Here is a 22740-nt window from a genome sequence, read left to right as displayed (position 1 = left end):
TCTCTCTTTCTTTCTTTCTTTCTTTCCTCTCTCTCTCTCACACACACACTCTCTCTCACTCTCTTTCCTTCTTCTGTTTGTTTGTTTGCTTGTTTGTTTGTTTTTCAAGACAGGGTTTCTCTCTGTAGCCCTGGCTGTCCTGGAATTAGCTCTGTAGACCAGGCTAGCATCACACTCACAGAGATCCACATGCCTTTGCCTTTCTAGTGCTGGGATTAAAGGCATCACCCAGCTATGGGGGTGGGGGTGGGGTTAAGCTGAAAGTCCCTTTCAGATAATGTTAGCTTGTGTCAAGTTGACATAAAACTGCCCAGCACACTAAGGGATTTGGTGAAGGTTACACAGTATTTAAGAGGGGTCCTGGGATTAGAATGCAGAAATGTCTTACTCAATGGGCCCTGACCTTTCAAGGTAGCTGTGATGTGTCTTTAGCTGCAAAGGAGCTCAGGGCCATGCTTCATGGCTTACCCAAGTCTCTCCTAGGAGTTTCTTTCCTAGACTTCCTTCTCATGAAAGTCTGGCTCAAAGGGAAGGGATTGTGCACAGTGTGATCTGTCCCAGAGTCACGCATTTGTTTCAGCTCTGGCCACATTGTCTAACCAACCACTTCTTTCCCAAGGAGGCTGTTCTTTAGACAGAAACTGGAACTGAATCTCAGGATCTACCGTTAGCCTGTTTCTGCTGCTGCAGAAGTTTCCAAGCCGTGTAATTATGAAATAGAGAGACAGCGTTCTCACGCTCCAGAGGTAGGACTGTCCAAGACCCAGGCACCAGTACATAAGGCCTTCTTCCTTCATCATAGCATGGCAGAGGGCCCATCACATAGCAACAGAAAAATTGTAATAACACTGTTGTCCTTATATGATCACCATTGGAGGTGGTGTCTCACTAATAAGATTTAATTTAACCCTGACTACCCCACCAATGTCTTCCTCCAAGCAGAATCAACATATGACATGAACACATGACTTGTGTGGGATTTTCTTTTTCTTTCTTTTTGTCCAGAGGAGGTCTCACTGGGCCACCCAGGCTGGTATTGAACTCCTGATCTTCCTGTCTCAGCCTCCAAAGGGCTGAGATTACAGGATGTGTCATCATTTCTGCCCGCAACATATGAACTTGGAAGAGATACATGTGATATGGAACCCACACTCTCTCAGTGATGTTCTAAGTTGTGACTGTAGCAGCCCCCAACTGGGAGCAGAACTCAGTGCAGGCTGATCACCTGTGAGCAGAGCCTCACTTAATCCAATAACGCCCAAGACCAAGTTAATACTCCCTGACGTTCATGACCTGTCAGTCAGTACTGAGCCCACACAATTAGCCAGCCATGATGAACAATTTCTTAAAGGAACTGTGCTAGTAGTTTTACATAACCCAGCCAAGTCATTCTTCTAGTCTTACATGGTGAGTTTCTGGATCCTAATTTGCTAAAACTGTATTTCGTATGACGTCTGCTAAAATGGTTTATTCTTACTGTCTTCGCAACCGTTATTTCTATTGTCTTCTGACCATGACCTAGATATGTTTCAAGGGCTTCGTTATAGGATTAAAATCTCTTCCCCTCATGTTCTCCCATTTGTCTCTCACACATGAATGTGCACCTAGGCACACACTTGCCAAAGGGAACCTCTACATAGAGGAATCTGAGGGCTGCTTCTCTTCCCACTCCACTCTTTAGGCACTGCCTGTGCTTGGAGTGGAGACTCTGAGGATATAGAAGGCCTGGCTATTGGACCAGGGCAGGGAAAATCCCTGTTGTCCTCTCCAGGTATCTCCTGCTCTCTGAAGGGTGACAGTGTCCTGCAGTGGTGAAGAGGCAGCCAGCCCTGTTCTGAATTAGTCCTGACTCAGAGCTGCGTGTGGTCCCCTGCTACATCCTGTTATGAAGGATGCTGGTCTCTGTTTCCATGAGCCTGCTCTCATTCCCTGTATTTCCTGTATCTGACAGGGAAGAAAGTCGGATACAGGAAATAGCTCTGGGGTTGAGAGAATCACCTGGCTTTTGCCTCTTTCTGGTGTGATGGCTTCTCGGGGCCTCTGTCAGGCCCATAGGAGTACTATGTGGTAGTGAGGACCCACCAGCCTGTGAAGCAGCCATCATGGTCAATGCCAGAGATCAAAGGAAGAGGTCATTTTGGTGGCATTAAAAATGAATACAGTGGTTATTTCAAAACTCTTTTGCTGGAGTTAAGAAGCAAAAATGTTGGATTTTACCTAGCCTTCCTCCTTTATGCTAATTCCCTAGTCCAGTGGCTTTTGCTGGCTATTGACTGTAGCCCAGAGACATTTTATTTTCCATACAAGGTTTGCATGCTTAGAGTAAAACATGCAACTGAAAGGGGCCAGGGAAATGGGTATTTGCATAAGCTCTATGTTCTATTGGATTCAATTTCATTTCTTTAATACTTTTGGCTATTGCTCATTTACTGAGCTCAGTGATCCACTACTGGCAGGTAGCACCCACAGTTTTGTTGTTGTTGTTGTTTAGTTTTTTTGTTTTTTTTTTTTTTTTTTTTTGAGACAGGGTTTCTCTGTATAGCCCTGGCTGTCCTGGAACTCACTTTGTAGACCAGGCTGGCCTCGAACTCAGAAATCCTCCTGCCTCTGCCTCCTGAGTGTTGGGATTAAAGGCGTACGCCACCATGCCCGGCTTGCACCCACAGTTTGAAGCCACGTCCTTCCTTCTTTCCCTTGGTGTTGTCACTATCCCATTCTATGGCCTGGGACCATCTAGATTATATAGATTTTTGAGTCTGTCCATCCATAAGAAGGGGCTTGGTTAACAGCCTCTGATGCCCAGAACTTCTGTGATTTGAACTTCTTTCTTCCTTTTGAAAGAGCCACCGGTAGTGTCTCCCAAGCCAGTCCTGATTGAAATCCAGAGTCTGAAACAAAGAGCTCTAAACCCTCTACTGACCTGGGTATTGCATTAAGAGAAGACAAACCTTAGGGGTGGATATGGGAACTCCCGGCTCCCTACAAAATCAGCTGCGCAACTTTGCGGTGTCCCAGTGCCGCCATTTTCTTATCCTATGAGGCTAGACAAAACAAACGAAAAGTTGTTCCACTGTTCATCTGGTTTCAAGGTCCTTGGTGACCAAAACACCTGTGTAATCATCACCTTTTTCTGTCTTCAGCCATTTCAAAAACCAAAAAGCTATCTTAGCCAAGGGTGGCAGCTCCCGTGTTAGAGGCAGGCCAGGGACTGTGTCCTGGGTAGGCGGTCTCTACCGGTCTGGCTCTATCCATGAACAAGCTCAGGCTCTCTGGAACCCAGTGCTGTTTTCTGCCTGCACCCCAGTGAACAGCTTGTATGTAAAGGACTCGGTGTGCCTCCCACCGCTGTGTACCTTCTCCTGTCCTGGCTCCGTGGGCTGGTGATTCATACTTCATGAGGTTTCCCCATCTTGTCGTCTCCCTGCTTCATCTTTCTCTCATCATGCCTCTTTCCCTCCCTCGCCTTCCTCTCCTCTCCTCTCCTCTCCTCACCTCCTCATTTATCTATCTTCCTTCTCTGCTCTCCCCCTCTTTATCTCCCTTCCTATCTTTCTCCCTTCCTCCCCTCCTTCCTCCCTCCCTCCCTCCCTCCCTTCTTCCCTTCCTCCCTCCCTTCCTTCCTTCCTTCCTTCCTTCCTCCCTTTTATGAGTGTGCCTGTGTGTGTGTGTCACACACACACATATGCCACTACCCACAGTTGCTTAGAATAAACATTTCTTTCTTTCTTTCTTTCTTTCTTTCTTTCTTTCTTTCTTTCTTTCTCTCTCTCTCTCTCTCTATTTATTTATTTATTTATTTATTTATTTATTTATTCTTGGCTTCATTATAACCCTCACTATAATTTATAACCATTGTATTTGTTACTTTACTGACTTTTGTCTTTTGACTTTTTTTTTTTACTTTTGACTAAAATCTGAGCTTCAGCTGTACAAAATCACGTTTCCCTCATCTTCACAGTACTCCCAACACACAGCACAGTCTCCGGGCCAGCACATACCAGTTACTTGAAAAATACTGTTATCAAATACAAGGTGACGCTCGCCACCCATGGGGAGGCTGGGCTGGGAAGCCCTCTCTTTATTTGTGTGGCTTATTTCTAGCCTGTTCTTTGACCTGGATGGTATTAATGCTTTGGCTTATACACAAAGGCAATGGGAAAATGAGGTAATTCTGTGGGTAATTCGAGCAGAAAGGACCACCCATTCTGACCTCAATTATTTGGTTATTTTAGGTGGAAGTAACTTCAAACCCGAAAAAGTGTTTTAGCTGCAGCCAGATCAGGAAGGCTTCCCCACTGAGGCTGTGCCGGCTACCTCAGGCAGCACCTAGGCAGGAGACACAGATGCAAATACTCACATGTATACACACTGCACACACACTTAAGAGTGCAAAGAGAGCAGGGGACAGCCAAGGAACAGGAAGTTCTGTGTAGCAGGTGTTCCCTTCCCACTACAGCTGGCTTTTTAAAGCAGCCATCGGCTCCCCCTGTTCAAGTGTTCTTTTCTGGGGCCCGAGGAAGTCATCTCTTGACCTTGGCAGTCCTGGGCTAGCTCCAAGCTTGAACCTCGCAGACAGGGAGGACAGGGCTAGTAGACAAAGTGTTCAAGGAGATGTGTTCCACAATTTTAGATTTAAAAACAGAACAAAAATTCAACTCTAAGCTAGCGAGCTAGGCTCTGTCGTGTCAATAGTATTTAAAGGTGATATTTGGCTAGAGCAGTAAGCTCTGCAAATGAAAACAACTTGGCCTTCTCTCTCTCCTCCCTACCCTCTCCGTTTCTCTCTCTCCTCTCCTTTCCTGTCTTTTCTGTTCTCTCCTCTCCTATGGAATGATGCTGTATCCTTTGGGACGTCTCTAACACAGCCCTGCAGCAAGGGTGGAGGTGACACCATTGCCCTGCAGGTAACAAGGCTGAAACTCAAGGAGTTAAGTCACTTGCCCTCAGTGCTCACTTAGCTGGGCACTCAGCCCACCTGGCTCTGAGCGTGCACCCTGACCCAGCTGGAGATGGTTGCAGGGTGAGAGCAAGTCTCTCATGACTTTCAGGCTCCTCTGGGCCGTGAGCTGCCTGGCAGGGAGCCAGGAGCGGCTGGTTTCCCTCTGGCCCTGTCCACACTCTAGAAGCACTCAGCTCAAGCTGATAGGCGTGCAGGTGTCGCGAGATGGCTCTGACACAGACAGGAGCCCTCTGTGGGGCCCAATGTAGATGTCTGCCAATCCAGAGCCCCCACCATGGGGAAGGCGCCTCATGCACACTTAGAAACACTGGCTCCTATATAGCAAGTGGCCTCAGAGCCCTGGCCCCCAGCTGTCAACGCCAGCAATCTCTCTTAGGAGCTAAGCCCTCACACTTTCTAGGGCTACAAGGAGCCAGGTTTCCAGCAATGCTATAACGTGATTTGAGCCCAGGGCCTTGTCCTCTGGCCAGTGGCTTCATAGTTCAGATTCCCATGACCATGGTAGGATTGGTACCCAAGAGCTCTAGACCTTCCAGCTGAGCCTCACAGGGAACATGACACCTTCCCAGTTCAGCACCAGGCCTCCAAGTCCTTCTGGCTTGCAAGGAGTTAGAATTGTGGCACATTCTGGTGACCTCTAGCCTAATAATCTAGATGATCACTCCCATGATGAAACAGTTAATTTCTCATTACAGGTAAAGGAGCAGGTGGGGTCAAAATATGGGCTGGGTGAAAAAAAAAGTGGATGTTTGAATAATGGAACCGAACCTGGAAATCTGATCCTAATAGTTATTGGGGGTGTCTACAGTTTCCACACCTGGGAAGCCTCATACAGTGCAATTTTCTTGTCTTAGCTATCTTTTTTTTTTTTTTTTTTTTTGGTCACTGCAACAAAATACCAAGCCAAAAAAAAAAAATGTAAAGAAGAAAGGTTGATTTCAGTTCACACTCTCAGAGTACCTTCCACCTTGGTGAGGAAGCTATGGCGACAGGAACTTGAGACAACTGGTCACATTGTACCTGTAGTTAAGGACATGGAGGGAGGTGAGTGTTGGTGTTCAGTTCCTTTTCTGCTTCATATTCAGCCCACAATCTCAGCTTGTGGAATGATACCACCTATGTTTAGTGTGGGGATGGGTGGGTGTGGCTTCCTACCTCAACTGACATAATGTGGGAAAATATTTCACAGACATGGACAGAGGTTTGTTTCCAGGATGGTTCTAAGTCTCGAGTTAATAGCCAAGCTTAATCATTACATTGCTAAGCCAATTTATAAGAAAAGACATCATGGGGTCAGGATCATCCTCACCCCTTCCTTCAGAAGGTATCAGGTCGGAGACCCTGATGAACGTTCTCACCTCAAGGCTGACCAGCAGGTATAAGGAGGTGATCACCTCATTTTGAGTGACTTTGTTGTGCACCAGACACCTGCTAACAGTGTGGGAGGTAGACTGAATCAGATAGATGGAGGTCTCCTAGCTCCTGGGGTAGATGCTCACTAGGTAGCTTGGCAACCCAACTGCCCACATGATGGTTATGTGATGTGACTCCATAGTGTTGACATTCTGCATGTCTGGATGCCAAACTGGGCAAAGGAGCAGGGTCATTGCAAATAGTGTAAAGAAGCCAAGGGGCTGCCCCATGGACTTGACCCCTAACCCTATGGACTTGAACCCTGTACATTGAAGCCATTTTATTTTCTTTGCAGAAAGCCTCAGTCTTTTAATGTGTCATTCTTGGAGTGAGGAGAGCCTGAGCTGGGACCCATTTTCTGGATCCAAACCACAAAGCTTCTCCAGCACAAGTATGCTTTAAACCTGCTACCTAATCCTTCGTGGAAAGGAAGCAACAGCCATCTATCTCCCTGGTGTGGAACAAGGGTCAGACAGCTGAGCCTCTGCTATGCCTACAGCTGCGAGAGCATCTGCACACAGATGGGCTGGGAGAAAGACTGGGGCCCTTTAGATGGGAAAGTGATACAGATCATAGAAGGGCCAAGAGGGCCTCAAAGCTTCTGGGTGAGAAGGTGAGGGGTAACCTTACCAGAACTAAGGAGGTTACTACTACAGAGAAGAGAAGACAAAGGACCCAGGTTATAGTAACCTCAACATCGTTTTCTAAAAGGCCGATATATTCATTAAATTGTGCTCGGAAGCAGAGGTAGCCGGTGCTCTGCAAATATTTATAGCAGCATTTTAAAATTCATTATGTTTTATGAGTAAAGTATGACAATGAATGTTATGAAAAGGATAAATAACAAAATAGCAGACACCCAAAAAGTGAAAGGCTCAACTAATTCCACCATGTTGGAAATAAACACAGGTAGTGGATTAGGGTAGTTATACAAGGGCTTTAGCCAATCATCTGTTTATATAGTAAAGACACATGGAGGGGAAAAGGTGTGTCTGAACTCATCTTCCAGCTGTCTGTGACTGAAGAGCCCTCTGCCAGATTCTTTAAATCAAAACACCACCTTCTGCCACCTGGTGAGAGCGATCTCATTTCCTGATAGGATGGGGTATCCCAGGCATGGCTGTCTTTCCAGTTCAGTAGCAGCAATCTTACCCTATCAGTGGGGTCCCCTGCTGTCACCAAGATACTTCTTACTTGGGGGTCAATATGGCATCTGAAACAAGGCATGATGGGTAGGAGGATTCTGTGATACAGAAATACATGTTTGGCCTCTGTTCCTGCCTCCCGGTTTCTGACTTGAGTTCCCAAAGTCCCTGCCACACCTCCCCTCCTTGTTATCAGAACATCTTTGTTCTAAGATTTACTATTGTTTATTAGTTTATAATTAGAATGTATATGGGGAATGGTGTTATATTTTAATACATGCATACACTGCATATTGACTAAATCAGAGTAGTTAGCCTCATGACAGCATGCACTTATCATTTCTTTGCGGTGAGAACCTCAAACTCTCTCTTGTAGCTATTTTCAAATGTGTCATGCCTTGTGACATAGTGATCCCAAGAACTTTGTCATATACTGAATAATAGGAGTATGCGACACAGACCTCCTAAGTTCACAGGAATTTTCCAGATGATATGAGCATTTTGGGTTTTGATGATGGAATTCTAGGTGGGCTGGTTGCCAGAGGAATCAGTCATGTAATTAGATCGCTGGGACTTCTACACTCACCTCACCCTTCCCCCACCTCTAGGAGAAGGGGCTGAAGGTTGAATGGCTCAACAGAGGCCAAGGACTTACTCGGTCCTGACTTTGTAGGAAGCTTCCATAAATACCCCTCAAAGAACTGGATTTTGACAGCTTCAGATAATTAAACACGTGGGGATCCCTGGAGTTGGGGGACCCAGACCGGAGGAAGAAGAAGGTGAGTGGAGGAGAAAGATGCCATGGGTTAGAAGTCATGAAAACAAGGCCCTGAAGGCTGGCCAATCTGAGTTAAGAGCAGCACAAATGAAACTTAGTAAGTAATGACTCTGTTATTGATAGAAAAGTAGGTTCTAATAGCATAGAAGGCAGATATCTGCCCAGCTCTTGTATTGCTTAAGGCTTGTTGTAAATAATAAATGTGTGGTTTTTTTTTTTTTTTTTTTTTTTTTTTTTTTTGGTCTGGGAACTGAATGGTCAAAGGCAGGGTGGAAACCCCAGATTGGGATTAAACATGTCTATAACACAGAAGGGACACGGAAACTTGTACTCTTCCCACATGCCTGGGACCAGTCCCGTGCATCTCTTCCATTTGGCTATTCACTTGTAACTTCTGTCATAAATTACTAATCATAATTAAAGCATTTAGATGAGTTCTGTGAGCCTCTCTAGTACATTCACTGAAGCCAAATGAATGGTGTAGAGAAACTTTAAGTCTAGTTCAAAAGAGATAGAGGAGATGACTTTGATATTGGAATTGGAGGATAGTCTTGTGGCACTTTAAACTGGGTGGCCTGGTACTACCTCCAAGTGGAGAGTGATAGGATTGTGTCAAATGATAAGACATTTAGTTGACATCTAGGAAAGCATGCTTACCTTGTGCACAGAGACATGGCACCTACATATTTAGTGTTAGCATGGCATTGAGTTGTGTGACATCAAGAAACACACTTGGGCTTCCATCGCGTATAGGTCATTTCTCAGGATTGTTCTGAGCAAGCAACACCCAAGGACCTCCCCAGCAATGCCTTGTCTTTGAGGCCCAAGGATGGTACAAGTCTAAAGCCCACCCTCACTTGCAGTTTTCTGCACTGTTGTCTACCAGTGTATATAAGGAGAAGGCTGATAGCTCTTGAGCATATACTGTTTGTCTTAGCTAGGATTTCTATTGTCGAGAAGAGATGCCATGACCACAGCAGCTCTTATAAAAGAAAACACTTTGAATTGGGGCTGCACTACAGTTTCAGAGGTTCAGCCCATTATCGTCATAGTGGGAAGCATGGCAGCACACAGGCAGACATGGTGCTGGAGAAGGAGCTGAAAGTCCGACATCTGGGATCAGCAAGGAGCAGTGGAGAGACTGAGACACACTGGGCCTGGCTTGAGGTTCTGAGACATCAAAACCCACCCCCAATGGATGCACTTCCTCTAACAAAGCCACACCCTACTCAAACAAGGCCACACCTCCTAATAATGCCACTTCCTATGGGCCTCTGGGTGTCATTTTGATTCAAATCATCACACTGTCTAAAGAGTTTAAACACACTGAAGTCTTTCACAGTAAAGTCAGTTGACTCATTCAAGGTTACAAAGCTAAGTAGAGAGCTGTTCTGATGGCCATGTTTAGCTGATGGAAAAATTAGAAGATGCTGCTGTCTCTCTCACACACACACACATACACACACACACACACACACACACACACACACACACACACATATACACGATCTGGATTTACTTCAGTTCTCTGTGTCTTCATATCTTGGTTGTGTTTTAAAATACCCCGAGCTTAGATGAACTGGCCCCTCCTGCTATTATAGAAACACAATGGATTAATTACAGAAAAATAAATATTTAAAAATATTTCCCTACCTATCATCCCTCCTCATATAAGTATCAAGTTAACATATCATTGGATTGTATTATGTTAGGATGTTTGATTTTTAAAATGACTGTTTGAGTTGCTGACTTGTGTTTTAAAATATCACTAGATAGATTTTTTTTTACCTCAGTATCAGATAGAATTTCCAATAATTTCCGAAATGGCCCCGAACACTCATTTGCAATTCTGCACTATTTATGTGACTCTCAGCACTGATGATCATAAAATCAAAATACAGTCTAGCTGTGAAAAACATTGAAGATGCTCTATGTCCTGCAGTATCAAACAGTCTAGATTTGATCTTTTTTTATATAGAAAGAACAAAAACCCATTTACTTCACTCATATTCAAATTTGCTTTTTAGTCTAGTAAACGGTAAAGTTATATTCTCATGAATCATTTTAAAATAAGATTCCTTATGATTTGCTATCAGTATTTGATTTGTATACCTATCTTACTTTATTTATTAATTTATGTTTGAGACTTGGATGGATGGAGAATGGCCTCAACGGCAAATGACCTTTAACTCCTAACCTTCCTGCTTCCACTTTCTGTGCTGGCGTGACTGGCATGTTTCTACACAGCTGGTTTATGTAGCCTTCAGCTTTGAACACAGGGTTCATGCTCAAAGACAAGCACTCTCCCAACTGAACTATACTGTTTATATAACTGTCTATCTAGAGTTTATGTACAAAGTTTCTCGGCCAAAAACCACAGCAGAAAAAAGATTAAGAAGCCCTGGTCTAGAAAAATTCTCTGAGCTGTGGTTCAGAGCAGCATGGCCACCAACTCTGGTCTGAGGACCGACATCATATCCTTGATACCTATGGCGGTTTGCATAGAAATGACAGTACAGGCTCACAAAGAGCGGCGTTATTGAAGGTGTGGCCTTGGAGGAGCTGTGGCCTTGTTGGGAAAGTGTGTCACTGGGGGCCTGCTTTGAGGTTTCAAATGCTCGTCACTCCCTTTTCCTTTGTCTGCTAATCTTAGCTACCTCTATAACACCATGTCTGCTTGGACTCCACCATGACTTCTATTATGAGGATCATAGACTAAACCTCTGAACTGTAAGCCAGCCTCAACTCAAGGCTTCCTTATAAAGATTTGCTGTGATCATGTTGTCTCTTCACAGCAATAGAAACCTCACTTAGAGCAATCAGTAGAGGGTCTAGGAAGACAAATTTGGGCCTCCAAGTAAACAGGCTCTTGAAAGTTGATTAGAGGCTTGCTTCTGTGACTTTGCTGTCTTCCCCATGTAAATGAAGATCTGGTTAGCAGTGGGTTGGGTTACTGTACTCTATTGACCAACTTAAGACAGATACTAGACACGTTGTCTCTGAGATCTTAAAGAGTCCTTAGAGGCCCCAGGCAGGTAAGAAGCACACACTCTGTCCCTATCCCTTCTGCATGGCTTAGGAAAGCTCTCCAGGTTCACCATTGTCTTGTTTTTCTCCCAAGAGTTATGCTGTGGCCCCACTATTGTCTATGACCCCCAAAGTTGTCCCTTCCAAGGCTTAGCTCTCAAATAATGCATCGTAGACTAATCTATGCATTTTAGGTAGAATCACAAATGGCTGACTCCCAAGGTTTCAATATTACCAACACTGAAGACATGGGAACTCAGGAATTCTATAATCACAGAGACCTTAGGTGGAGCTCTCATCCCACCATTTCCCAGCCTGACCTTGGAATGATGTCCTGTCTGGGCCTTAGTTATCTCCTTTTCCAAGTTTGGATATCAGTCACGCCTGCTCCATAGGGTTGTTTAAAGATTAAATAAGACTATGCAAATAAAACACATATTTCAGACCTAGCCTATGATAAGACCCTACTTGCTATATCCTGTTCACTGCCAATTCATCTCTACTGTTCTGGCTTTCTTCCACCTGTGGACTGGCACCACCAGGCCTGCCTCCACCTTGACTTCTGTTGCTTGCTGCTGTCCCCAGATCCCTTCCCTCGCCTCTATTAATGTCTGTCGGAATATATCTTACATGAGGTCTCTCGCATGTTCTAGTAACTTCTCTTGTTTTAAGGGCATCAGAGGAGTTGAGAGTTCACGACTACTCTCAAGCTCCCTGACAAAGGATACTCACAGCCCACTAGAAATAGCATAGTTCTGTCAGCCATTGCTCTTTACCCTCTCTGAAGTAGGTCCTCATCAATGACAGGTGAGGCATGAGAGCTGATATTATCCCAGCATACGGTCCTGAGTATGAGTCCTGACAACTGCTGTTAAAACCATGTGTGTTGCATGCTGCTACTGTGAGACTGCCTGATGCTATTCATGTCTAGTTTCTTCAATAAGGTTGTTTTCTTTCTTTCTTTCTTTTGCAACCAAATCTTACTAAAACTTTTATATAAATATATTCACATGGTTTTTTAAAAGTCCTTTGTAAGCCATCAAAGACATATATTTGGGCTCAATTAAATGACCTATTTAATTGCAATTATATTTAGACAATGTTTTAGGGACTCATCACTCAGTCTGTCCCAATCTTGCCTGGTCTTAGGAACTAAAGAGGGAAGACAGAAAAAGAGTCACTACTTGTTGGTAACCTCTAGGTTTGGTCCCTGGATAACCGTCACCTCATTTGAGCCTCTGAGCCTCTTACCTGTGGTAGGTAGACATATTCTTTGCATCAAGCTCTGAAAGATTATGGAATTTGCCCTGAGACAGATAGGTGGTCGTCTGGGGGTCTGGGGGTAGCGTTCAGGGTGATTTTCTTTACTCTCTATCAGTCTTCTCTGCTCCCAACATTTATCAGTAGATGATAACTAACTGCCTTACGCTGCCAGTGTGCCTGCCATTGAGACACCCAGGGAGAGCCCTCATCCCAGTCACAGATCAAGTTGCACATCTGGACTAATGTGTCTGAACAGACAGTGCCTCCGTTGTGTGAGCATGGTAGCTTCTGTTCACCATGTGGGTGGAGTCTAGGAGAGGGAGACAGGCTCATTGGAACAACGTGTCATGCAGATAGTGTATAGCAGCTGGCCTGTGGCATACTGGTCCTTAAAGAAGTAACTGGTAAGACAGGTCAGGAGGAGGCAGATGTGCCTGAGAGCTGCATCATCAGACCCTATCCTGCTTACCTTCTGACGCTGGTACAGATAACCTCAGTCACGGTCCCAGCCTGCTGTAGTCTTCATTGGCTGCTTTGTCTTGGGGATGGAAACCCATCAGACACTCATCCTTTACTTCCAGGCTAGATGGAAATCATCCATCGTCTGGTCTCAGAGAGTGATGTGTGGTGGGGTATGCTGGCCTGACTTCCAGATGTATGCATCCAGCCCTATGGCTCTCCACCGCCTGTGACACGTGCCTACTTCTTTGCCCCCTTATTTTCCCAGTGATGGATTAGAGGTGTGAGCTATGACCCCTGTTATAAGCCTCCGCAACAGACCATTTAAACCAAGACATTCTGGCATCTCCGTGGGGCATGCAGAGAAAATGAGGTGAAGTGTAAGTTGTCAGGCATTCTTCCAGACTCCCCCACCAAAAAAAAAAAGTGACCGAGGAGAGCTTCTTTGACCCCCCACTGCCAGAAACTCAGCCAGATAGTCAAACACCGTTCAAGGATGACAGCTAGAACTTGACTGTTGTCATCTACACTCTGTGAATGTGAGCATCCTTAATTAATCACTCAGGATGCTCCCTCTCTTCCACACTTGGAGGGGCTCAGCACCTTCTCCTCGGTCACCACTGCTTGCTGACTTGTAATTATCTTTCAGCCTGTCGCCTTTGGAAGACTGGGAAGGGAGTGCTCCCTCCAGCTGGGCTGGGGCCAAGCCTGTTGGAGGACAATGGGCCCCTCAGAGTCCTTTCTATTTATCCCTTGACTGGAATGCCAACTCTCAGACAAGAGAGGAGCTCTTCATTGCCAACTGCAAGGAGAGAGAGAGCTCTATACCTTCTCACACCTTCCAAGGTTGCAGGCAGTGTTACCTGAGCTTAAAATTGTAACTTCTTTTTAACTTCTATTTTTTTCGGCAGGCCCTGTGTTTTACACACATATTCCTTAGTCACACCTTATTACTGTGTGAAGTAGGTTCATTGCTGGCTCCCGATTTACAGAGGTGGGGAACCAATGCTCTGAGAGGTTAGCCACCTTCATTCGATGTCACAGGTCATACAGTGGCAACTAGTCCGGAAAACTGGAGCACAGGTCACCTGACCCAAAGGGTCCCTTTTAGCCATGGCTTTCTCCCACCACCCTTGGAGCCGCTACACCCACAATTCTCTGGGTCTGTCTAGGAGCATTGACTGGGAAGCACCCTCAAAGATCCTGGACTCCTGATTTAAAGTTCCACCCCCACTCCTTCCCAGCAGCACGCACTTGCCTGCTGCGTGCGATGGCTCTTGCTTCCTTCTCTCACATAGACATGTAAGGATGGAATTGCTCCTGTGGTGATTCTGAGTGTTGCATCTCATGTTCAGAATTTTAAGGAGCTGTCAAACGTCTTCTGAAGTGGCTGCAGCCACTTTATATATAGTCCCATCAGAACCGTGTGACAGTGAAGAACTCCCCACCTCCCTTCTCCATTTTAACTCCAAGTTACCTTTAAAACTCACTTTTTCCTTTTCCTTTGGCCACTAGCTGAATCCTGCCCTCCCCCCCCCCAGCCCTCCCCCCACCCACATGCCTAAACTTCACGTTTAGGTGGCAACTATTCCTGTTTACATTAACCAGGAACAGACTAAGACATTTCCCACCACAACCCTCCCCAAAGATGCTCCAGCCCACAGTGAACAGAGGATATAGGAAGTTGCTCGTTCTTGTCCGCCAGACAGGCTGCCTGCAGGGATTATACAGGTTTCATGTTCCTGAGAGAAACATGAGATCTAAAGGCAATGTGTTGAGTATGCTGGTGCATGCCTGTGTCCCAGCCCTCAGGGGGCAGAGGGCAAGTAAGAGGCCAGCCTGGGCTACACAGCATACTTACGTAGGACTCTATCAGGTTTAATTAGTAAAGAGCAGCCTGCGTTTATGGCATTTAATCTACCTTCTTTAGGAAAGCCTTCTGCCAGCTTCTGTGTTCATCCCTGCCTTCTGTCTTAGAAACTCTATCTTAAAGGTTATATGTCTTGCTTGAGATCACCTAGCAAACAGTGGAAGCCCAGCCTGCAACTCAGGCCAGATTGGGTTTCTTGTGTGGGTTTTTTTATTTTCTGCTCACCCAAATGGCAAGATGCACGGTCTCAGGTCCTTCCTCTCTTGTTGTGACTTGTCGGACACTTCGCTGAAACCCTTGCTTTCCATTAACATCCTGTGTGCTTCCAGCTGGTGACCTAGAGAGCCTCAGTTTCGAGCCCTGCATCTGTCTGACCTAGGCTTCCAGGGCCTACCCGGGTCACATGGGACTCTTTTGGCAAAAGCCAGCACTAGCATTTGCTTTAGCTGTTTTCTTTTCCACATCATTGTTTCCATAGGATGTCTGCCTTCCCAAAATAACACCGGGGCATTCCAGGTAAACTCAACATCCGACTAAAATCCCCACTCAGCAGCAGCCCGAGGGCCTCTGGCTCTCCATTGTTTTCCTCCCTTCCTCTAATCGCTCAGGCTCAGAGGGATGGGAGTTTGGGCACAGGTCTACTGTGGAGCCTGGCAGGGAGAAGCAGAGGAGATGGGAGGGATTTAACCAAGCCTACTGACCTCTGCTCCCCGACCCAGGTTAACAGCCATGTCTGTGGCCTTCTCAGTGCCCGAGGAATGCTATGGTGGCACACACAGTATAGTTTTAATGTTCCTAATGAATACAAATGTTACATACCTAGTAACATTCCTGACTGGCCTTGTTGGCTTTGGGAATGTGTCTGCTATGCCTATGTGCTGCCTCTTGGATCCCTAGTCCTGGACCATTTTCTGTCTTGTGGAAATTTTCTCTGTGATAGATGTGAGCAAGCTGAGTTTTGTCTGATACTTGCTTTCTCTCTACCACTTTCTAAGCATTTCCTGTAATTTTCCTTGATCTGTCTGACAGTTCATGTCCAGGAGATCCATTATTGTCCTGATTTAGCAGTTTCACCGTGTCCTTCTTTTCACTGAAAAAGAAAAAGAAGCCAGCTAACAAGAGATCCTAGGGGCCAGAGCGATGGCTCAGTGGGCAAAAGAACTGCTGAGCAAGCCTGAGTACCTAAGTTCGAGGCCTTAGAACATAATAAAAGCTCAGAGCCAATGTGCGGGTGTTTATAATTCCAGTGATACCATGAGTAGATGGGAAGGAGGATGGGAGAATTTTGACCTAGATCAGAATACAAACAGAAGAAAACAACAGAGACTCTGCTGTAAGTGAGAGGTGACAACTGACTGACACTCAAGGCTGTCCTCTGACTTCTACATGTGTGTCATTATCTGAACATGCACACATACGAACACACATACACATGCACACATGAACACACACATACACACAAACACAAACATATATACACATGAACAAACACACTAACACACATATATGAACACACATACACACACATGAACACATACCCACAAACACAAACATATATACACTCGAACAAACACACTGATATACACACATACGTGAACTACACACATACACATGAATGAACATACCCCCCCCACACACACACACATCCACACAAACACAGATCTTGGCGCATCAATCCCTTGGAGAGGTGACCCCCAAAGGTGACCCCCAAAAGTCTTTCTGTCTGGGACCCCCTTTGGTCCACTCCACCATGAAGCCTCTTCTCTGGCCCCACTTTAGAGGTTTGGGGGATGTTGAACAGTGAGTATGGTGTGTGGCTGCCACGGCGATCTGTTCTCATTACGGAAAACTTCCAGCACAGAGAGAAACAAATGGGATAGTGGCGCGAAACCACTGAGGCTTCGACAGGTGTCTTTCACTTCTTAGCTCCGGTTCATCTGCTCTCCTGCCCGGGCCGTGCTGCTGCCGCATGTTTTATCCGTAGCTGTCTTAGTCTGCATTTCCAGAACATCAGGGTCCTTAAGAAGCCTTAACTGTGATATCTCAACACGTTAAAAGCCAGACAATTCTTTAATACAGTCATGTTCAAATTTGTCCAATTTTCTCATTGTTTTACGGCTTGGAAATTTATTTCTCAATATTTGTTTTGGTAGAAAACTTGTCAAAGACTTAAAAGTAGTTTATCAGTGTTAATTTTTTTTTTCGTGTCAAGGATTCATCCAGGGAGCTTGTTAAAATGAAGATTTTCAAATTCCACTTGGTTGTAGAGGCCCCAGATATTCTCTTATCTGTGCATCTCTATCAGAACTCTGGCCACTTTTCCTGTCCTTGTTAAACTTTTTGTCCTTCCTTTTTTAAGTGCCTTCTTATGTTGTTATATATTGTGATTTAGTTGCAGGGAATATATATATATATATATATATATATATGTATATATATATATATATATACATATATACACACACACATATATACATATACATACACACACACACATATATATGTATATATATACACACACACACACACACATATGTATGTATGTATGTATAAAATATCTCCTGCTCTCCTTGTCTGGCATTTGCTTCTGCCTGGAACAGGCTCTATGGCACCCCTTACCCCTCTTCCCTTAATTGTCTCCCATCCATCTTGGGGTGCCTGGCTTAGCACTGTGTCCTCTCTCTTGCCTTCTCTAAGTATGATTGTGGGTCAGATGTGCCTCCTGTCTCCTCTCCAGGGCCTCATCTTTCCTTCCACAACAGCAGCTTTGTCACAGTTCCTGGCCCTGCTCTTCTAGAAGACCAAAAACTCCCTGAGAGACTCTGTCATCTTGTTTACCCATGTAGGCCAAGACCCACCACGGACCTGGCCCACAGCCAGGGTTTGGCAAATCATCATGGAAACGGAAACCAAATTCAGATGAAAGTTTATTTCAGCCACATAAACTAGGGACAGATCCACTAACAGAAAACACCCAAGCTTTGACTGTGTACTGTATAAAATCTCAAGCATTCTCATGTCTGGGCAAAGCACACACTTTAAACATCTATTTACGGGATGTTTTAAATCACATTTGCTGGCTACGTGCTGTCTTTTCTTGGCATCCACGGAGAGCTATGCAACAGTTATCATTGAAGAATTGAGAACAGCAAAAAAAGTTTCATCCATTAACTTAGTTCTTTCCTTTCATTGGGGAAAGGTGCTCACCCTCCATATGTATATCTGGATCAAGGAATGGCAGCCATGTTCCCTCTTCAAATAGAGTCTCCTGGTGCCATTGCTTAAAGAGACGTCTCCAGCCTTCCCCCAAGCACACAGTTCTTTCCTGTCACCTTTCCCTGCTTCTATGAAGCACCTTCTCAATGTGAGATTACCTATTTGTTCTTGATTCTCCCACTTACTGCTGGCACCCTCCCCTTATAACTCTGGGAGGATGCTGGAGGGGGACTCCAAGCACTCCAAGTACCTTCTTCTAGTCAGCTCCTGGAAGGTCTACCATTCTCTTGAACCTGACTTGGAGTAATTCTCTAATCATACTCTGCTCTGAAAATTAGCCATTCCTTCTGCTTCTGCTGAGAAGTCGGGGCAGGTAACATTTTCAGAGAACTTTCAGTGTCCAATCCTGATATAAGGTTGTTTTTCCTAAACTTTCTCAGCCATTAGAGAGCTACAGCATTGCCTCGTCCTGTTTGGACTTTTGTTTCTCACAACCATTCGATCCTCTAACTCTTCCATGTGTACCAGAAAATGGACAGAGAGCACAAGGCAGCCTGTATTCACCTTTTCTGTGTGGTGGGCTAAGAGTCACTTTGTGCTGGGAGCCCTGGAGCCCAGGAGAAACGGCTTGCAGTTTCCTCCTCCGGTCACCAGGGGGAGATGTACATTCCAGAGTCCTCCCCCAATGCTCTTTGGGAAGCTGGGAAAGTAGATAGTGTGTCCCTCCTTGGACATCAAGCTGCACACAGGCAGAAGGACCTCATGATTACATAAACACATTAAATGGAGACCCACAGCCCTTCAGAGACTCACAGGCAGTCACCAGTGGGGAGGCAGGGCAGGAAGTGGTTTCGAGAACCACTCCCTCTGCTTTATAGACCAGAAAATAAAGGAACCTCTCTGGTTAAAATCAGAACCAGCTAGAACGCACTCTGCCCATTCTCCCTTCCCGTTCCACTATGCTGATCCATCTTTGATTCTGGCGTATTCTGGGTGTGGGTATCTCCCGGTGTGGAGAATGGCTGGACACAGACCAGATTCCCCTGGAAGACAATCACGGAGAAGGCAGGGAGGGAATTTAAGACTCGATTTTGAATGCCTTGCCTTGGATCTTGATGTTTAATAGTTTTGGGACGAGGCCAGGGCCCCAGACTCAAAGTCACAATCATAATTTGGTATGAGTATCTCTGTACTGCTTTGCAGCATTAAGGATTTGATGAGGTAATCCTAGCACACACCTAACAACGCTGAGACACACCGTAGATAAGCGCTGTTTAGTCAAAATTGAGTTTTGAACAGACTGGCAAAACCGAGGGCAGAGGTGGGACAGTATATGTCCACAGGGTTTCTCCAATCATTACAAATAATCCCGAACTCTCACAGTGCCGATACAGCTAGTGTTTCGGGTCTCCTTTAGCGAAGCATTTGCTTCGTGCTCGTGGAATGCTCTGCTCTTCGATGCTGCCATGACCATGGCCATCTCTGGGGAGTCGGCGTTGGTTCTCTGAGCCGCTTGCACCCCAGGACACGAAGTTCAGTATCCCCAGCTCTTGACTTGATTATGGCTTCAGGAAGGACGCCTCTTTAGGATGTTTTGTGCATATTCAGCAGCAGGGCAGCTACCGTGATATATGTGACACTCCTAGGAGGCATTGACAGGTTTGACTATACACAATGTTACTCTAGCCCAACGGAACCCAGACTGGCTAGTACCATGATGAGGCAAGGTCATAGGTCAGGTACCAAGGCATTCAGATTATTTCCTCCCTGCTACAGGTGCACGAGGCTGAGCAACCATCTGGGAACAAGGAAAAAGGGGTCCAGTGACACCCATTCACTCTCCTGAGAGACTAGCCCAGATGCATAGGCTCTGGATAGTGGGTCGTCCATGTCTTCTGCGGGATAAAATGGCATCTTTGTCTCTCATGGGATATTTATTCACAGTCTCTTGAAACCTCAGAGCAGTCTGCTTTCCTCAGACACAGGTTGTCCAAATGTGCCCCGAGGCAGAGTCTTTGATGCTTGTCAAGTAGGTTTGAGTGGGTAGAGGCCAAGCTACCCACCACCGTCTCTTCAAAATGTCACCCCTTTTGGTGGCTTGCACGGTTGGTTTTCAGTGCAATTGAAATTCCATACCTAAAAAATATGTCTGTAAAATGGCCCATTACGGACAAAGGTATGATTGTGGATCCCTGTCCTAGGTGACCTGCATGAGTTATTGTTTCTCACAAGAGCCCTTTGAGTAGACACGGCTAGTTCCACATCAAGCACAAAGAGACCAAGGCTCAAGAAAAGAAAGAGATTTGTTGCAGGATTTTCCCTGCCCAATTACATTAGGGCAGCTGAAGGCCTGTGATTGGACAGGGAAAAGGGAGGCGGAGCTAAGAGTTGAGAGAGCCAGTGTCTGAGAGGAAGGGGAAGGCAAAATGGAAGTGGACATGAACCAGCATGGCTATAACCAGCCACAGGTAGTTATGATATCATAAGTTTAGACTAATTGGGATAATGCTTTCATCATTATCAATTGGCTCTGAAAATATTGTATTGGCATCTTGTAAATTGAGATTTTATTGATACATAAATCTGATTGGTTAATTATAAGCTTTAAGAGTTGATTCTACCGGGTAAATGAGTGTTGTGGCTGACTGTGGGGTTGACGGTCATTGCGTGGGCTGGCGTTGTAGTGAAGAGAACTCAGGAGCTCCGGCCCAGCCTGAGAATTGGTGGGTAGATACAGAGCTAATGGGGCTGAGAGTTGCCGGCACATGTGCGGGCCTGGCAGCAGTGATCCGGCATGAGACTGCGGAGCACAGGCTCAGAGAGATGCCGAGTTGGAGGTAGCGCGGGAAGCCTGCTGGTTCTATTTTTAAATATTTCCTGCAACAGGGATTGGCTCAAAGGGGTTACCGAAGGGAATGATCCCAGGACTATAAGCCAGGTATGGCTCCAGCCAGCATCCCCAGACCCATAAAATCATTCCACAGAGGAGTGGGGAGATAAAGGTCTAGGTTCAAGTCCAGCTCCGAGCTTTTCATACTCAAATGTTCCTTGACTTGGTGTGTCATATCTTGTTTTCTTCTCTAACCAAGTAGGCCTGCTACTAACACCAGTGAGAGGAGACAGGAACCTAGTGGTACTCTGTTATAGGGTCCTGGGAGACAGCTCCCACAAGGCTCCCACAACCTCAGCCTTCGATCTGGATGCTCCAGCATCACATCCGGCGTGCTCACTCCCGAACCTCACATGGTGGAGTCATGAACCACAAAGATGAAGTTTCCTTGGATGGTCTGGAGTCTTCTGCTCTCAGCTTGGGGATTCAAAGTTTCTGGGGGGTTGGATCAAAGTCTGTGTCAGGTGCTGTGGGAGGGTGACACATTCTTTTCCTTCTCTGCCCTCTTTAATTAGCTCAGAGCAATATCTTCTGCAGGTTCTTATCAGTGCTTCCTGATAAGGTAATTAATGGGTTTCTTGTCTCCCCTGAGCATCCTGGGGCCCTAGAGGGCTGTGCTCAAAAAGAAGGTGCTAATTAGTTCCTGTGTGATTATCTGGTGAAAGTAACAGAGCCAGGTCTGCAAATCCAGGTGGAGCCTTCGTCCTCCCCGGGGGCAAGTCTCTGTTCTTTTTGCTTGGTGCCAGGTCTGCCCACAAAGTTCGGCCCCTCCACACCGGCCTGTCTCCTACCAGGTGGCAGCCTAAGACAGAGCGCAGCCTTGAGCCCTCAAGGTAATCACTGGGAAGCTCCTAGGAGTGTCCTGGAATCAGAGCTAGATTGCAAGTAGCGTTTTTTTGTTTTTGTTTTTTCCTCAAGCCTGCCCCTCCCCCCCTTTAAACAGTCAGGCACTACATGGGGGCCAGAAGTTGGTCTTTGCACTGAGTTCTGCCACCATGTGTGCTATGAGACCTTGAATAATGCGTTGACTCTTTGACTCAGTTTCTTTAGCTATCAATAAAGTGAGGGCTGGTCTATTCTCAGGGATGGTAAGTATGTGGTTTGGATGGCTCTGAGGATTTATTTGGTCACTGTTTTCTACTTTGTTGTCGATAGTGAAGCTTTGTTCAACTTCTATGGAAAGTGTTAGGTTGCAGACCCTCTGGCTGCCCTGCCTCCCAGAAATCAGGACACCTCTCCTTCATTCTCTCTCCCTGGGCAAAGGGGTGATAAACAAAGCTGTTGTGGCCTTATGGTCTTCGTCTCTTGCAGCTTCTGATAACCCACAGCCACCCTCATGCCCAACCCTAAAATAAAAGTGAATCTTAAATTCACTTTTATTCAATGCCTTCCTGCCTTGAGACACGAGTGGTATGAAATTTCCCCTCATGACACCCCAGACATCTATAAGAATTAGAGACTCCCTTTGTGGTCTAGAATTGAAGGCCTCTTCCCTTCAGGGCTCTCTGCCCACTGTCTGTGATGGCCATTTCTCTTCATGAAGTCCCTTTGCAGACCTGAAGCCTTGTTCTTCCACTTCAGGGCCTCGTCATGCTGCCGATGCTATAACTTATCCGAGAAAGCCTCCCTCTGAAGGGCCGTTCATCTCAGCTTCCTGCTCAGTGAGCCAGTCATCTGAGTTATAACAGGAAGCTGAGGAGGTTTGACTGTGATCAGCCT

At 45.8% G+C, this 22740-nt stretch overlaps 1 long non-coding RNA gene across 1 annotated transcript, besides 1 other annotated feature; it reads left to right on the top strand.

The window, feature by feature from the left end:
* Positions 3816 to 5804: an enhancer, noted in NCBI's record as "VISTA enhancer mm82". NCBI's record gives its function as "enhancer in: heart[3/3]" and the evidence as "EXISTENCE:transgenic organism evidence [ECO:0001131][PMID:17130149]".
* On the top strand, positions 3818 to 7647 carry Gm30420. The gene is made up of 2 exons (XR_385745.3): positions 3818 to 6004; positions 6669 to 7647. It is a non-coding gene; the product is annotated as a predicted gene, 30420 (long non-coding RNA).
* Positions 7648 to 22740: the final 15093 nt, after the last annotated feature.

Source organism: Mus musculus, chromosome 17 (assembly GCF_000001635.26).
Source record: "Mus musculus strain C57BL/6J chromosome 17, GRCm38.p6 C57BL/6J".
Classification (NCBI taxonomy): Eukaryota; Metazoa; Chordata; class Mammalia; order Rodentia; family Muridae; genus Mus; species Mus musculus.
This window is presented reverse-complemented; position numbering and strand designations above follow the sequence as displayed.